Raw genomic sequence first — 18,521 nt, 5'->3', positions numbered from 1 at the left:
GACCTCTCTTTTCTGGGTTTCATTTCCATTAATCTTTAACAGTTTCATAAATTAACCAAATATCCATTATCTTATTCAACTACTTATTAATTCATTATCCATTGTAAATTCTCTAGATCATATAATTAAGTCATTTATACCCAATTTTATACCAGAAACCTATAGTTGCTTCCCTAGGATTTCAAAATTTAAACATTGCAATATTTTTTCAAGTAAAATTTAAATTTTTTTCCAATCTTCCTGCACTGTTTCCTTCCTCTGGTCATGCAGTCTTGCTGTCAGTTCGGCAAGTTCCATAAAGTCTATCGTTTTCATTTGCCATTCTTCTACCGTTGGTATCTCATGGCTCTTCCATTTCTTTGCAATTAGTATTCTTGCTGCTGTCGTGGCATACAAAAAGAAAATATTGTCCTTTTGGGGGATTTCCTCCCCTATGATTCCCAAAAGAAATGCTTCTGGTTTCTTTAAAAATATGTCTTTTAACACCTTTTTCATTTCATTATAAATCCTTTCCCAGAAGTCCTTTATTTTGGGGCACGTCCACCACATATGGAAAAAGGTTCCTTCCTTTTCTTTACATTTCCAACATTTGTTATTTGATGTAGTACACACAGTAAATTTGAAAATCCATCTAACAAAGTTTAATGTTGTACTTCAATACTTGTTAATTTCAAGATGATGTACATTGTATGTGAAAGTAATGTAATGTGTATTATTAAAAATTTCCCTAGGTCTAGCTGCATACAGAAAGTAATAGCAAGTATGCCCTGTTCTCCTTTCCCAAGCCATTCACTTCCCTCCTTAAGCATTTCATTTGCTGGTTGGCCTTAGCTTTGCTCTGTCATACCAGATTGTGAAACTAAGTATTAGACAGATGCAAAACAAGGAATCTTTTCCTGATGTTAATCTAATATAAGGAAAGAGATCAGCTACAGGTTGGAGTAGCTCAATCGGTAGAGCATGAGGCTCTTAATCTTATGGTCATGGGTTCGAGCCCCATGTTGGGGGAAAGATTTCTGCACTGCAGAGGGTTGGACTAGATGACCCTTGGGGTCCTTTCCAACTCTACTATTCCAGAGAATAAGTGCCATTATAACTGCAAGAAAGGTTACTCTAAAATTAGATGCAACTTCACAGTTTGATAGAAGACCTATATGATATGAGCCAAGTCATATTTTTATCCTCTTTGATAAAGATGAAATTAACTGAAAATAGTTGTTTATATTTTAGCAATTATCATTTAATATCTCATTTACTGAAGTCTAGGGCACAAGTCTAGGGCTGTAGTAAGTTGTACTACAGATCAGTGTGGTGCAGTGGTTAAGAGTGGTAGACTCGTAATCTGGTGAAGAGGGTTCGTGTCTCTGCTCCTCCACATGCAGCTGCTGGGTGACCTTGGGCTAGTCACACTTCTTTGAAGTCTCTCAGCCCCACTCACCTCACAGAGTGTTTGTTGTGGGGGAGGAAGGGAAAGGAGAATGTTAGTCACTTTGAGACTCCTTCAGGTAGTGATAAAGTGGAAGATCAAGTCCAAACTCTTCTTCTCTTCTTCTACAGACAAGCTTTATTTGCTTAGATACATTAAAAGGTAAAAACTACAGTATTTTAATTAGGGAGGCATTAATGAAATCCAGAAGCCACAGATTCTCCCCCACATCCATTTTAGTCATCATGGTCCCTATACCGTTAAGGGGGCTTCCCCCTGTAATTCCAACACTGCAAAATTTCCTACAAAAACACACCGCCACATTGGCAGAAATCCTGTTTACTGTTATTCATAGTTAACCGCAAAGTCTTTCAATTCCATTCTGCTATATGGCAACAGCTTTGGGTTCACTGTAAAAGATCTTAGTCTAGTTCCTGTACTACTGGAGTCAAACACCGCCTTGGGATGCAAATGGTAGTAGTACTGTCCTGCTTTGGTATTTTGCGTATGCTGTACAAATGTATTATTTGGCACAGGACAGCGCCCCTGGTGGAACAGTGGTTCTAAAAACAATATTTCCATTGCAATTAAAATGGATGCACAAGTTGTTTCAAATGCTGATAAGAGAGTGGGGGAAATGGTTGGAATGTCAGAAAGGTCTTTAGAGTGAGAATGGCCAGGTGCAAATCAGGCTTGCAGGATAGCTTCAGGCATTCTGCAAGGTCCATTTGTCAAACTCATATCTGTTCCTTCTCAAATTAAATAATTGAACAAGGGAAAGTTCATTTCCAAAGTGGCCTATATCTGTAGTGGCTAAGGGTATTTCAAAGAGAGAAAAATGCAACTTGAAAGTGAAACATGTCCTGTGGTATATTTTGACATCGCCCCTGATCCAAGTTTATGTATTCAGATGTAGCGTGTGAAACACCTCAGACTCAGGTTTCTCTTACAGCTGGGCTGCTTTTGGAAGATATTTGTCTGAAAGAGGAACCAAGGATCCAAACTGACTCCTTACATTGAAAGAGATGCTACCACATTTACATGTTATCAAGTGAGAACTGCACCAGCCACCAAAGCTCCAAGTCCCCTGCAGTGTTCACCTTTTAATGGTGCTGAATTCTCAAAGAGGCATATTTCACAGAATATTTTATTTCAGGGCTATATCCACAAATGGATTTACTAGGATGGTCCCCCTCTCCTAAACTCCAACTCTAATCACCCACAGTGCAACTGATTCTCCTTACCTTTTCAACCTTCAGAATCCTATTTCACAGTAGTTTACCAATATTATGTGGCCTTTCCATTGCAATAGGTTAACTTCCAAGTATTATGCAGTCAGTAGGTCCTTGTGGCTAATCTGCTGTGAGTGCTATTCAGAATTAAGGTGGCTTTCACCCTTAGAATTTGTTTGTGCCTTTGAATTTTAAGTCAGTTTGTAATCCATGCAGAAACAGAGGAAGAACAACTAAAGGAGAGACAATGGCAGCAGAATAAAATCCCCTGCCAAAATTCTTCTGGCCAGTTCCTTCACCACTGTCTCTTTCAAGAACAATGCAATATTGTGCATGTCTACTGACTAGCAAGTCCCCACTCCCACCAGAGCACTGAGTCCTGATAGTGTCCCCTAGTTTTTAAGACTTAGCTGTCATTCCTAGTTAAACACCACCTATATTACAGCACTTCTCTTAACCTGTTTTGCTGATGTATTGTTAAGGGCTCCAAAAGCAGAGTAATTCGTACAGTCATTCATGCATAATTTATTCTGCAGCATTTTCCCCTGCTTTGGTATACCGGGGGGAGCACTAGCTCTGCCCTTACTCTGAAACCACAAACTGAGTTGTTTATATCTCTTGACATATTTAATCATAGAACAGGATGATTAAAAGAGCATGGAAAGCTTAAGTTACAAAAACGTTAAGGGTTGAAAGAACAATCAACGATGCAAAAATGTTAGCCAGCTTCTGTCCTAGATGCCATATGAAGCAAAATCAGTAGTGAGGACCGTAATTCATCACAAACTTTAGGTGTGTATTTTAGGAGTAAATAACACAGGATGGAGGGCACAAGGAGAAGGGGACGAGAGGACGAGATGGTTGGACAGTGTTCTCGAAGCGACTAGCATGAGTCTGACCAAACTGCGGGAGGCAGTGAAGGATAGGCGTGCCTGGCGTGCTCTGGTCCATGGGGTCACGAAGAGTCGGACACGACTGAACAACTGAACAACAACAAACACAGGAATCCTATACTAAACGATTCCCAATAATTTCTGTTGTCCATTCATTTCTCCCCTTAATTTTGCACATTACTTTAAGTTCATGGTCCTTACCTCTAAAGGTGTCTGCCCGTGTCCCCCCAAACACTCTTCCATGATTTCCCCTATCTCCCATTTCTACTCTCTTGTTCAGCCCATCTACTATTATTAGTATTCTGTGTCTACATAGTGCCATCAGAGTGCCCAGAGTTTTACAGAACTTAGAAGTAACCAAGTCCTTGCTCACCAGACCTGCTTGACAACACAAGGCTAGCACTGGTTTCCACTGCAGATGTGTTTTCTTTTGTTCTGCCCCACAAGATAGACTAATGATCCTGGGTACTGTAGTTTGCTAATGTGGCTGGGAATTGTAGGGGCAAGACATGTATTTTAAATGTGTGTTGGACATGTTCTAAAAGTATAGTGTGGATTTGCCCTCCGTCCCTCCGTTTAAGTCTTTCCCCAAAGCTTATTTGGACTTTCCCCAAATTTATTCATTCTGTGCTCACTGTCTGCTACCATATAACTCCCTTAACTTTACTATAAAACACAGATCCTTTTCTCTGACATTGTGTTCATCTCATTTAGTGTAAAAAAAAAACCACAGCTCAAGTGACCCCGTCAGTTCTGTGTGCTGTACTATGTCCAGCACACATTGTTGGTGGGTTACTAATAATAATCTAACCTTGAATAACACAACCAACACACTGGTGGCTGATTGCCCAAAAAACTATTTTTAAACCCAGACTTCAGTCTTACTCATATTTAAAAGCGAAGTACTTATGCAGCTAGCAGATAAGAGCTGCCCAGCATACGAGCAAATTAACTCCTGACATAAGCCCATGAAGTGGAGCAAGTTCAAAGAAGGATCCCCATAATTCTGAATCATACTCAGTGTTGGGTGTAGCCTGTGAGTATTTTGTTGCCTACTTCTGTTGCAAACTGTTTGGATTTCCGCTGTGATAACAAACAGTTCAGTCCCTAACGTCATGCAACCCTGTTTAGAGGAAGGTGCTAGAAGAGGATGGATTCTACAAACATTGTATTTTGAGGGGGGAAGGCATCAGGATAAAAATTTCAGTGACTGCTTTTCCAACCTGCTTATATTATTCTTTCAGTAGACCTCCAGTGACCTCCCCCCATATGACTCAGTAGGATTAAACCCTGTCACAAATCATAGGCTTCAACAAGGGGTCAACAAATCGTCATGTCTGAATCCTGTCCTAAAGTATTCCCTTGGAACAATAAAATGTAGATTCCAGGCTTGCTGTTGACAGAAGAAGCATAAGGGCAGATACTCTTTCCCTTTGACATGCCCACTGCGAGTTGCATTCTGACACATAATGTACAAGGCACATTAGAGTGACTGGCATAATTCTTGTGTTCACCAAAGAATTGCAGCTTCTCAAGGTGCAGACAGACATAAATTCTAAGATTGCAGTCATGTGCTCACTTTCCTGGGAGCAAGCCCCACTGAACTAGGTTGGACGCACTTATGAGTAGGTGCGTATAGGATTGCACTGCTAATAGGGTGGAGGTGGTTTGAATGCACAATTATCTGCCTTGGAAACATGCCTCATAACGCTGTGAATGTGGTGGCAAATGCACTTCCACCACACCCCAAGCACTCCCTGCCACATCAGCTCCTTGTCAGTTTCACCTAGAGTTTACAGTGTTTGACAATGAATACCTAAGTGCTGATTGCTTTAACAATGTTGCTCCATATTTCTCTAGTCCTAATTCATATGGTGAGGCACAATGCAAACAAAAAGAGCAGTGGCTATGAAGGGCGTGCAGGGCACCTGCACAGAATTGGGTCCAGACTGTGTAGCATTTGATCACCAGCAATCTGACTTGCATACTCTTCATTTTGAAATAAGGCTTGGCCTAATTTGCAAAGCTATTCATAAAAAGACTTTTAAAAGAGGACATATAGACATATAAATATTTTGTGTAAAGAATATGTAAAGTATGATATGTTAAATAGAAATGTCTTGGCCTTTTATCTCTAAAGCTATACATCCTTTGCACCCAAAAGGAAACTGCCTCAAACTTGCATGGATGTAGTTCAATAATATGTTACCCCCTCAAAATGAGTATTTGTTCCCATTAGAAAGTAACGTTTGCCAAACTTTTGAATGTGCCATGTTTTTAACAAACAGGATATTTGTTTCAGCATAAGAAATTTGACCACCATCTAATTCCTTTTTAGGATAGGTGGTGTTAAAAGATACCCTGGACATCAGTTAAAATAATGGAATCCAGATCCCGTTTCAAACTTTTAGAATATACCTTTGTTTGACTGCAAACTAGTGAGCACGCATCTGAGTGCAACAGAATGTGCTTGTACCAAAATAAGCAGATCTGCCACACAGGTGTACCTAGGCTCCCTTGTGCCCCTGGCAATGAGCTGTATTGGCAACCTTCCATCCCTTGCGCCCTTGCCAGAGGAACCTGTGCACTTTGCCCAGCCACCCAGAGCAGCAGAGGAGCAACCCAGGAAGCGTGTGGGTGGGCAAACAGGTTTCTAGCCTTTCTGAGCCACAGGCCCTTGGCATGAGCCACTCCAACTAACCCATAGGTACACCTCTGCTGCCACATACTGTTTGGGGTTTAAGGGTATATTACCCCTCTCAAGATTGCAATGTAAGTAGTTTGGAACAATCAGTAGATGTGCCTGTGTAGGAAACAGAACTGTGAAGTTAATAATTTATCCAAGTTAAGTTCTTCTGCAGAATCTTACATGAAGTTTTGCTGTAGTTTGAGCCTTATCACTGCTATTCTCAATAAAGACCAAGTAGCAAATTCTCCTAGTGTCTCTCAGGGTCCATAGAAAAAGCCGCTCTAGTTAACTACTAGATTACTGCAAAAAGATTTCTAGTTTACATAATTGAAAGGTATTGATACTGTATGCAATGACAAATAAATACAATGGTCCCAATCCATCTATAGCTAGTTGTGTAACTAACAGTGCAATCCTATGTATATTTTCTTCGAAGTCTCGCTGTTTTCAGTTAACTTGTCCCATTGGCTTCAGCTAACTTTAGATGGACCAGGACAGGACCCCACTGCAGCCTATTCATCAGTTGTATAGCCAAAGGGGGGGGGACCCAGCTAAAAGTAAGAGTATACTTCAGTATTAAATGGTCCCCATTCTTTTTTTTACACAACTTAATTACAGGAAGGATTTCTACCACCTACAGTTGTTGCATTTACTTTCTACATGGCAGCATCAGCTGTGCACTCTCAATTAATGCCGCCTTCCCTTGCAAGAAACAGCGGAGCAAAGTGCCTTTAATAAGATTTAGTAGCCAAATGATTCCTGACATTAGTCAATACGCCTTGTCCCTCCCCTGTGGCTGTAATGGCACTTTCATATGCCTGCTTCCCTGCACCCCCACACCAAGATCATAGTGCTTTTGAGAGTGCCTATCACACTGACATACTAAACATCTACAAGCCAGATGTAAAATTTATTCCCATTTCAAACATACTAGCAGGATCAGCAGAGGAGAAAAACAACCATGACATAACACATGAGTAGGCAAACTAAGGCCCAGGGGCCGGATCCGGCCCAATCGCCTTCTCAATCTGGCCCGCAGACGGTCCAGGAATCAGCATGTTTTTACATGAGTAGAATGTGTCCTTTTATTTAAAATGCACCTCTGGGTTATTTGTGGGGCATAGGAATTCGTTCATTTCCCCCCCCCCAAAAAAAATAGTCCGGCCCCCCACAAGGTCTGAAGGATAGTGGACTGGCCCCCTGCTGAAAAAAAATGCTGACCCCTGACATAACACAACAAAAAATAGCCCTGCAACACTCTTATAAGATACTTCCTGCTTTTCTGTAAGGTTTATTTATTTAACAACGTACTTTGTTTTAATCCAAAAAAGGAATCCAAGGTGGATAACAAATCAATAAAGGTTCAAAGGAATTTTTAAAAATTGGCATATTAACATCTTCTTCATATATATATATATATCTAGGGGCAGTGGTTAAAACTTTCAAAACTTTCAAATGAAACAGTAAAATAGCCTGCCAAGGGCCTTGGTATAACCAAGTTTCTATAGGTCTCCTAAGAGACAAAGCCTAGCAGACTTCAGTTGGCAGATCATTCTATAGGGTAGGTGCCACTACAGAAAATACTCCTTCCCTGGTAGCTGCCCACTGGGCTGAGGGCTCTGAAGTAGAGCCTCTGTTGATGAGCAGAGCATGCAGTGAAGAATGCACAGAAGCAGCCAGTCCTTAAAATACTCAGATCTCATGCCATTTTGGGCTTTAAAGGTTAACACCAGCACCTTCAATTCAGCATGGAAACAAACTGTATCTTACTTTTCTCCACTGCGAAACAAGAATAATGTCAAATAGACTTTCAGTTAAAAACACCAGTGTTTTTGTTAGACTCTACTACCATTCCTATCACACAACTGACCATGGAGAACATGTTTCCTGGAAAAACCTAGTCTATATACCTGCTGCCCCTGAGACCAGCTGGAGATAAACACATATAATGGAATATTTCAGGGCACAGGGGAATCTTTGATGTTAACTAGCTGCTGAGGTCACACCAGTTAATGTTCAATTCAAACAGCTGTGCATTTTATCTAATGAATTTTTTATTAAACTCTCCCCCCCCACTTTCTTTCTAGCTCAACAGCAAGACCTAACTAAAGCATTTAGCATAAATAAATCAGCAGCCCTTACTGATTTTAAGACAGAATAATCCTGAGAGTGACTGTAACTCAAAGCAACCAAAGATTTATTATTTCCATATCTAGCAGTAGTAGTGTCCATACACAATGCTAGACGAACTATGCAAAGCTGGGGGGGGGGAGAGTGAATAGCTAGCACAGAAATATTATTTTTGTAGCTATTCTGCTCATTTGTATGACATCTATAATTTGTACAGGGCTTGGTTTGTTAAGGAGATCACTGAATAGATCAGGCCAAGTTTGCTTTTTTAAAAGTGAAGTGAGAAACTGAATCTTTCCTGCCTCCAGATCGTATCTAACCTTTTAGACATCCTTGATGAATGTAGCTGTTCTTCAAGATGAGCATGTCTTAAAATAGATAACTAATGAGCAAATCCCTATGCCCAATGAAATTAAATACTCTCCTCCCTACATACACACTGGATTCACAGCTTGCCAGAGTTATTTGTGTATGGATGAATCCCTTTGCCCACCCACAGAAAGAGGCCAAATGGTTTAAGCTGCACCACTCTCTCTATGGCATTGATCTGCAAACTTTGAAGTAGTCCCCTATAGGGTATGTGTGCAAGACACCTGTGTGCGTGGCATGCATGCATATTGAAGTTTGAGGGGAGGATAGAAACCTGCACCAAAGCAGGGGCAGGAACACATTCCCCCCCCCCAGCTACATTGATCTAGCATTACAGACATCAAAATTCCAAGCATGAATGCCTTAGAGAACTTTTCATTCCAGCCTCCTTCCTCAGCTTTAGGAGGGAGTCTAAGGGCCAAAGTTTAAACAAACAACCTTTGCCTGGAAGTTTTTATTTTGTAGAAAAAGCAGTGATGGCCCCCAGATCCAGAACATGCACCTGATCAGGGTCCCAGACCAGTTTTCTGCTGAAAATGGCCACCTGCCTGCCTACCTGCTATTTGGCCCCAAGTGTACTCGTTTCAGAGAAGTGGTTTGCAGCAGAAAATTGGTGTCGGGCCATGATCCAAATCAAGAGCACATTGTGGTCCCTCTCAGTTCTATGATTCTATGGGGCATCTGCAGCTGTTTTCCTCCCCACTATAGAAGTGACAAGATTAAGTAAGCTTGCTCGTTTAAACACACAACCAATGTCACACACAGTTCCTGAATACAGCATTAGCTTAGGGCCCCTGCCCACAGATCTCTGGGCACACAGCAGTGCTTACATACAGCTGTGCGTATGTAGGAGGGCCCTGTGTGTTGCCAAAAGAATGGCTAGGACTGAGGTAGGAAAGTTACAGGTAGGTAGCAGTGTTGGTCTGCCATAGTCAAAACAAAATAAAATAAAAAATTCCTTCCAGTAGCACCTTAGAGACCAACTACGTTTGTTCTTGGTATGAGCTTTTGTGTGCACGCACACTTCTTCAGAGGTAGGAAAGTCAGCTAAATTTTGATGGAGCTTGAGTTTAAAAAATTTGAAAGTAACTGCTCTGTGTACGCCCTCAATAGATAACATTTCAGTTGAACCTCTGGCAAGTTTAAGATCAATGCTTCAACTACTTCAATTCCTACACCAAGCAATCCAGCCTCTCCCAACAAGGAAACACCTATTTCCAAGGGAACAGGTAGGGTTGCTGCCATCTAGAAAGTATTTGCACACTTGCCTATCCAGTGTGCTTGCCAGTGTTTGGGAAGCAGGTGTTTACTATGTCTACTCTGAATTCAGTGAGGCTTCCTTCCAGGGATGCAGCGTTAGGAATGCAGCCTTAGATGATTCAAGCGGTGGTGCCATTTCTCCTGCTATTGAGGCTACCTCCCAATCCACTAGTCCACTTTGTGCTTCTCCACTGAAACCTGCCAAGCAAAGCCCCTGACCTGTCAAAACTTCACCGAGCTCCGCCCACTAGCCCATCCTGGCTCTGCCCATTGGCCTGTTTTTTTAAACCTCAAGTTGGCAACCCAAGGTGGGGGGAGAGGAGTGCCGCGGGTTTCATCCCCAGCCCTGGCAGCTTTGTTTTGAGAGGCTCCTGCTGGGGCTGGCAGCGACTTCCCTCCTCGGCAAACAGGGCTTCTTTGTACCTCGGCTGCCTCTTGCCAATCTCCTGGCTGGCGCTTCATGGCGAGTGCCTCCCTCTCTCCTTCCTCTCCTTCCCACGCAGACCTAAAACAACTCCTCTCTCCCCTTCCTCCCGAGCTTCACTTCAGCCGCGCAATGACGCCCCTGCCCACCGCGGAAAGAGCGCGCCTCGGCTCTTTTCGCCGGCTCTGTGCAAAGCCACTCAGAGCGCCGCTCGTCGTCGCTCCTGCCAGCGTGGCAGCCCCGAGTTCCCCCCTCGCCCCGGCAGCTTGGGGAAGAGCGAGTCGACGCCGAACCCAACCTGGAGCCAGCCGGCCAGCTACCTACCGGCGGGCTGCTCTGCGGGCAACTAAGTCTGAGGCGCGCGCTGAGGTGAGGGGAGAGAAGCGCCGCCGCCACCTTCTTCTCCTCAGGCGGCACGTCACTCACCTGCTCCTGCCGGGCTGGGCCGCTGCTCCCGCCGCCGCCAAACGCGCCGCTCTCTTCCTTTGACAGCTGCCTTTTGTTTCCCCCACCCTCCTCGGTCTCCGCTTTGGCTGCCGCTCCACCCCGAGAGCCACGTGAATCAAGCCGGGCGGGCGAGGCGGGTTACTCCGGGGAGGGGCGGTCCTGGCACGCCGCGAGGGAGCGGCGGGCGAAAAAGGGAAGAGGGACTGGAGCCAACCGTGAGAGGAGCCCAGCCCAGAGGCGGAGTGTGTCACGCGCCTGTGTGGGGCTGCCGGGGGAGGCGGGAGAGTTCTCTCTGTCACGCCGGCGACCAACGCCGCGCGCCTTCCTTATCTTCCTGCTTGCTCAGTCATCGCCTCGGTGAGCTCAGGTCACCTCCAGTAACAGCAGCATCCACAGCCCTGCTGCTCCTGCTGCTGCAGCAGCACAAAGGAGCACTTCCTGTGTCACTCTGCTCCTTAGGAGATGCTCTGCCTTTCAGCAGCTGCGAAATGGTAACTTTCAAGTCTGTGGGTGCAGATGGAGGTCCCTTCCTATGCAGAGGATGCCCTGCCTCTCTAGACAAGGACCTGATAATCTGGTGTCTCAAAGAAAGGGGAAACCTGTGGCTGGCTGCAGGTGTTATTGGACTCCAGCTCCCTTGGCCGAGGCTATTGCTGGTTGCCAAACTTAATGTACTGCTATCAGAAGATTAGATCGCACACATAACCAGCCCTGCCATCTGTTAAACTGGACAAGGAGTAAACCTAGACCAGGGGAGGGACAAGGTGACTGCGAGGTCAGTGCAGGCACAGTGGCAGAGCCAGTCCACTGCTTTTGCCACATGCCCAAGCTGTGCCACTCTTCCTGCCACTTTGCCTCTATCCCTCTCAGTTACTGGCAGCAACATCAGCACTAGGAAGCCGGGGGTGCCATGTTGCCCCACCCTGCTCCTCGGGCTGCTACTGTGACTAGTTGATTAAAGAACAACGAATTAACACATGTACCGTGTTTCTCCTAAAATAAGACACCGTCTTATATATTTTTTTCGCTCAACAAAACACAGTATGGCTTATTTTCAGGGGATGTCTTATTTTAACCGTGTCGCATTGGTACACTGCATAGCCACGCCTCTCCAGGCTGTTTTAATGGGAGGTACCACGTCACTATGGCTTATTTTCGGGGAATGGCTTATTTTTGGGGAACGGCTTATATTTCGCAAATGCATAGAAATCCTGCTATGGCTTATTTTATGGCTATGTCTTATTTTAGGAGAAACAGGGTATTTCATGTCTAAATTTTCTGGGAGTGTCTTTTTGCAAATCCTGATGGAAAAGAGGAAATTTGCCACCAGTGTAAGACTCACTATGGCCACTGAGCTATTTCATCCTGTGGGGAAACTGGCCATACTGCACATACGCCTCCATCCACAGGATTCAGTTTCTGGTACTGCTTTTTTGGGGAGTGGTTGCACCAGCGCAACAAAAGCCAACCACAGTGTGCACTACCAAAAGATCACAAACGTAATCGGTTTACCAGCTGCTAAAGTGATTGGGAACAGACACGGGCAAGACTCTTACCATGGCCATGAGCACCAAAAGACAAAGTCACAGGAACCTGTGAGACAATAATGGCTATAGCTTGGAGAATACATGTTTGTATTTTGTATTCAATCCGCATATACCCATGTGCGTACATATGTAATAATATTGAAAAAAAACATTTCATTTCATTGTCTCTTGAGTTCCTGTCACTCTGCCAACTCCCTCATTTGTTTTTTGCATCCTGTGTCATGGCCATCATGTCCTATCGTGATTGTGGGACTCGTTTCTTTCATAAAATGTTGGTACCTCTTGATTGTAAAACAACCCTTAAATAATACTTCATTACAATTTAACAAACTAAAGCTGCAGTCCTTGATAGGAGAGGATATATTGAATTGCCAACTATTATTTACTAGTTTCATATATTATTATTTATAATTCTTATTTGTAATCTTGTAACCTACTCCCCCCCCCTTATGATCTGTCAATTAGACACACTTCTGATTTAATCTCATTTCTGTTTGTTCATGTTTTACCATCTCTTTATCATGCTTCAGAACCTGTCATTATTGCAATTATTTTACAAGTTATATTAAAATGCCGTTTGGGACTTCTCTTGTTTGGTCAGGTGAATTGAAATCCAGTGTTGACAGAGGGTGGAAGTGCAAAGTTGTGTCTTTACTAATGAATATCTGGGGTGGCGTTTAGCAGGCAACACACTGCTGGCTTTGTTCAGGATAATTGGGTCTGGTAAGGTTAAAGATCCCATCACCACTGCAAAGGCCAGCCTGACTGATCTGTCTCCACTTGCCTGGAGCTCCAGGGCATCTGATCTCTAGGCTGGCCGGCAAGGTCAAAGCAACTTGGTCAGAAAAACAACAAAAGCCAGCCTGACTGAACTGCTGCTGCTGCTATTCAGCCCATGAGGAGCATCTGATAATATAGACGGCAATGCAGTGCTTTTTTAAGAAAAAAAGGTGCTGGTATTCACCATGAAGTTGTTACAGTAAGTGCCACACTTTTAACATTTGAAAAAATAAAAGTGTCAGCACTTTGTGCCCTTGAGTACTCCCAGAAAAAGTACTGCTGCAATGGTTTGTGTGTGAGAGATGTGCACAAATGAGATACTTCCTCTAGCATGGGTATGATTTAATGTCAAGCACCAGGCAAGTTTTCCAAAATACCAAAAGGCAGATGACACATGCCTGAACAAAGATAAAAAACCTTTCAGTCCTCTAAGCTGTTAGTTCCCATAATAATAAGCATGAATATTAGTATGTCAGCAGCATAAGAGGTAGCTAACACTTGCAACATTGTTCATGTTTTCTCATGCATGTAGTATAATGTTCCATTTTTTTTGTTTTTTGTATAAAAAAGCTGGTCTCTGTGGTTAGAGCTGTTTTTCTGCTAAGTTGGTCAAAGCCTCAATCTCCATCATTAATGTTGCTAGCACCATGTTTACAAGTGCAAGGATAGTAAGCTGAAAAGCTGGATGGAAGCATAGCAATGAAATACATCATTCGGTGGTTTCATCTCAATTCCTTTAATAATTGCCTGGAGGAATATGGATTTAATGCTTGTCAATCAAATACACAAGCTCCTTGGAACTAGGGTGACAACTGCAACATTTTCCTTCACTGATGCTCTGTTCTTTGCATATTCTATCAACATTGAGAAAGATAACTAGTTGGCTGGTCCAAATATTTGAAAATAGCTATTAGGTAGATTGATCCAGCGCAGCATCTGAAAAAGGGAAATTTTTGCTTTCCACTGAACTCATAAGTCCCTTTCAAAAGATGGGATTGCTCACTCACATTAAGTTCTCTACTGCCATTCAGCAGATTGTTCAGAGACTGCAATGCAGCTGGGTAGTTTTAGAGCCTGTGCTAAGTGGTCTTAAGGGGAGGGGGCTCACTCTTTAGATGCTAATCTACCCCTGTTGTGTTTGGGGAGCTTCCTGCTCACCTGTGTGAGGCCTTGGACCTCTGCCCCTTAGTCTTGCACTCATGGCACCACTGCCTGAGAACTCCCTAAATCAGCACTGAAAGAACCAGAAGATGAGAAATTAATTTTTTTTGGGGGGGGAGAGACATAATTATAAGTGGAATACAAAAATACTATCCTGAAAGCCCTGCATAGTTACCAGGCTTGCAGTTTTGTTAATTAGAGCTTTTATCTGCTTCTGTTAGCTTAAAAATGGGGAAACCTTTATTTCCTGTTGAAAATATTGAGAGTAATTTTTCAGGGGCCACATGCCAACAGTGTGGGGGGCCAGAGTTAAAAGCAGGCAGAGCTACTCTTCTTTCTCTCAGTTTCTGCCAACCCCTTTTATCTCTCCCTTCCACTCTTATCCAACAGACTACAGAGGGAAGAACAGGTCACTCTTGTCACAGTTCTCCTCACACTTCCATCTCCATCTGCTTTAGTTTTTCCCTTCTTCCATGCTCCTTCTCTCCCTCCCCCCGTTTTGGTATTCCCACATGCCCTGAGTTTAGGCTGGCCTTTACCAAAAGCCTTTACTGTGGTAGGCTTGCCAATAGAGGTTTGGCAGGAGCCGTAATTGCTAGTTTTTAGGTATCTCCTAAAAACGGTATTATTCAGACAAGCCTTTCAAACTTGAGATACTTTGGCAGCAAACTCTTACTGATTTGTTTGGGGTGGTTTTTTAAAAAATAAATGTAATACTGTGTTTCTAGTCTGTATACTGCCTTGTGATGTTTTATGTGAATACTAAAAAAAAGATAACTCAATCTATAAATGAAGTGGCTGAGAACCTACTGTAGGGGTGCAGGATTCCCAAGTACACTCTGCATAAAGAAACCTGGCCCTGCAGAGGTTGTTGAATCCCAACTCCAATCAGCCCCAGTCAGCATATTCGACAATCAGGGATGATGGAACTTGTAGTCCAACAACATATGGAGGGCTATAGGTCTCTCAAACCTATGTTAAGAGAATGAGTTATTAGCTGCAAAGTCTCCAGTGCATTTTTCACTTCAGCTATAAATGTGACTCCATCTGTGACACAGGTATAACAATACAGGTATTATACAAATAATATTATTACAGGTATAATAATGCTCCCTATCTTGCTTTGGGGGTTGGTTGTGTGGGAATGTGTGTTTCTGCAATTATTAATGAGAGAGTGTACTCTTAACTCCTTGGAAAATCGCCCTGTAAATACCATTATGCTTAATGGGAATGTTTTTGAAGGGGTTAATACAATATTAATGCAAATTGCAACACATTTCTCTATCTTTAGTGATAATTTCCCCCGTGTCCCCAGTACAGCTAGTTAGACACACTATATTTTCCTTTGCTATGGAAGACTCAAGGAACAAAGATTTTTAGTTAACCCATTATACTTTTAATTCATCACAACTATGAACTTTAATTCCCATACACATCTTTTAAATCTGCAGAAATATCTTGGAGAAGGGCCCTGCAGACAGCAGCAAACACCTCCATGTGATTTAAATGAGGTGTAGCAAAAATTACTCTAATTCAAGTGTGATGGGTCAGCAGAACATGTCTAAGTTTCTTTTACCCATTTCTGTTCTTGTTTAAAGAAAAAGGAGGCTGAATGCATTTAGGAGGAACAGTGATGCTTTCCAATGGTAGCAGCTTGCAAATGATTTAACATATTCCATTGTGATAAACAGAAAACTTTTTTTAAAAGGGGACTTCAGGGTGGGGAGAGTTAAATGGTCTTTCCTTTGGGGCTTTGCAATAATATGCTCAATGCAGGTCTGTTGAATTCTGGAAGAGGCAGTCTGAGAGTACTTGAAATCTTCGACAATCTGCTTCCTGTTTGTATGTTATAATAGCAGTTACTCATGGTGTGATTATTGATGGGCTATGCTTTCAAATGCACTGAATGTGTTACGAGCACATAGACCCACAAATTAAAAAACATACTATTATATACACAAGCTGCTCTGCACTTCTTTATTAATTAATAACCAACCTGATTCTGACTTCTGCTAATTCAGTGAAAAGTGTTTCTCAAACATTCCATAGGCTTGCTTTTTTTAAGCGTTTCTTTAAAGAGAATACTCCATCAAACCTTGCTGGGAGATTATTTCTGAATCTTTCTTGTTGCATACCCCCTCTATTCCTGGTGCTCTACCATGTATATGTTAAAATTAAAGTGCAAGGCATTTACAGAGCAATCCTGTACTCGCATTACAGTGGAGAGGGTAGGTGGGGGATACAACACAGATAAGCTACTGTCTTCAGTCTATGTGCTCAGCTCACAAGGGAGTGGAACAGCCAAAAAATACAAAAAAGGTGTACAAATAACAGACATGCCCACAGCATCCTTGGAAATGCTACCACTGCCCACACTATGCTGGTGTTGCTGTCCACTTGCTGCCTGCACACAGAGGCAGCTAATGAACTCATTGTTCATTGAACACATGGCCCCAGTACACCCTCTCCTCCATCACATGCAACAGTGCCAAAGTACACACTCCGGGCATCAACCCCAGTACTACAGCCAGCAGACACTCTGCTACTGTCACTCCCCAGGCATCCCCCCAGGCAGGCACTTGAATCCCTTTATGCTCCTTACCTGCATTGTTTCATTAGAACTTTGGTATAGCATGGGATAAAACAAGGCAAACTTAAAAGAATAGCCTGTTATTTACCGTATATGGAAAAGTTATACAACAGTACAAAAGGCATAAATAACAAAAACAGGAAAAAGGAAAAAAAAAGTTAAAACTCTGGAGTTTTGGGGTATATTAACAGTGCATTAGCACTGGATATCATGCTGCCCAGGGCAATTTGCAAATCATATGTTTTGTGAAGCGTTATTGTTATAGTGTATACAGTATACAGTCAAACCTTGGCTACTGAACTCCGAAAACCCAGAAGTAAATGTTCCAGTTTTTGAATGTTTTTCGGAAGCTGAACGTCCGACACAGCTTCCGCTGAGTGCAGGAAGCTCTTGCAACCAATCGGAAGCTGCGATTCAGTTGTCAAATGTTTTGGAAGCCGAACAAACTTCCGGAACATATTACATTTGACAACCCAGGTTTGACTGAACTTAAATAGGTTCAGTCCTCTGAAGTTACGAGGCCTGAACTATACCAAGAGCAACTATGCCCACTTCTGTGTTATGCTGATCACACAAAATCAGCAAGGGAAAGCAGCAATGATTTTATATCTCTATTTACTCATTTAAAAGGCTGGTAGCATACCCTTCGACAGTTCAGGTACCAGAGTGGGGTATGGCATAAAATAAAAAAACAACAGATAGGTAAACATGTAGTTAAAGCTAATAATATAATCAAGGCATAAGGTCATAAACTAATTTACAGTTTACTTCAGATAAACCATTTTGAATTGTTCTATGCAGCAAACACAGCGGACTCATCTTTTTAAAATGCCCTTTAAAATCTGCTTTATCAATTCTCAAGTTATTCCTTGGTTAAGCTTTCTAATTATTATAGTCTTCCCTGGTGCCTGCTGAACTGCAGATTGAAAATGAAGAGAAACATGGATCATATAAAGGAACCCATTTCCTAAACCGAACTGGAAAAAAAACATCTGTTACTGCTGGCGGGGGGGGGGGGATGGGAGGAAATGGAGGGAAACTGTACAGAATTGCCTCATTAAAAAATAACCTCTTTGTGGGTGCATCACATGTAACAAATGGAGCTGTTCAAAGCCAAATTCAAAAACACACATAGACACAAAACACAAATCAGCTCTTGTCAATTTTTTTTTGTTTACTATCAGGAAGAGGAGAGGAAACAATATACAGTATTGTTTAAAACATAAAGTAGATTTTATTTCACTTTACCAAGACTTTGAGACTTTTCTTGCAAATATTACAATTACACACCTCTGTAGCTTCTCATCTTTGTAAAGTTGGGCTTAGGAGCACTGGCGGAGCTTCATGCTCTGGCACCGGGGGGGGCAGAGAGCAGGCGGGGGCGGGGCTGGTGTGTGTCCCAGAGGCGTGGCACCCAGTGCGGGTGGGGGGGGGGACAGCTGCGATGCACCCCACTGGGATTGCGCTGCCAGAGGCGGTATGCTCCCCCCCCACTCCTCTTCCTCCACCAGTGCTTAGGAGATGACCATTTGCTTATCTCATTCACGATTGTGGCATCCACTGAGATGCACAG

General features: G+C 42.8%; 1 protein-coding gene across 1 annotated transcript in view; it reads right to left on the bottom strand.

Moving 5' to 3' along the window:
* MAPRE2 (microtubule associated protein RP/EB family member 2) overlaps positions 1-11,056 on the bottom strand; it is a 97,719-nt gene extending 86,663 nt beyond the window's left edge. The window contains exon 1 of the mRNA XM_033155166.1: positions 10,850-11,056. The gene's annotated coding sequence lies outside the window, so the exon portion shown is untranslated. The remainder of the gene's footprint in view (positions 1-10,849) is intronic.
* Positions 11,057-18,521: the final 7,465 nt, after the last annotated feature.

The sequence above is a fragment of the Lacerta agilis genome, chromosome 7, assembly GCF_009819535.1.
Source record: "Lacerta agilis isolate rLacAgi1 chromosome 7, rLacAgi1.pri, whole genome shotgun sequence".
Classification (NCBI taxonomy): domain Eukaryota; kingdom Metazoa; phylum Chordata; class Lepidosauria; order Squamata; family Lacertidae; genus Lacerta; species Lacerta agilis.
The sequence above is the reverse complement of the archived record's forward strand: the minus strand, read 5'-3'. Positions and strand labels throughout refer to the sequence as shown.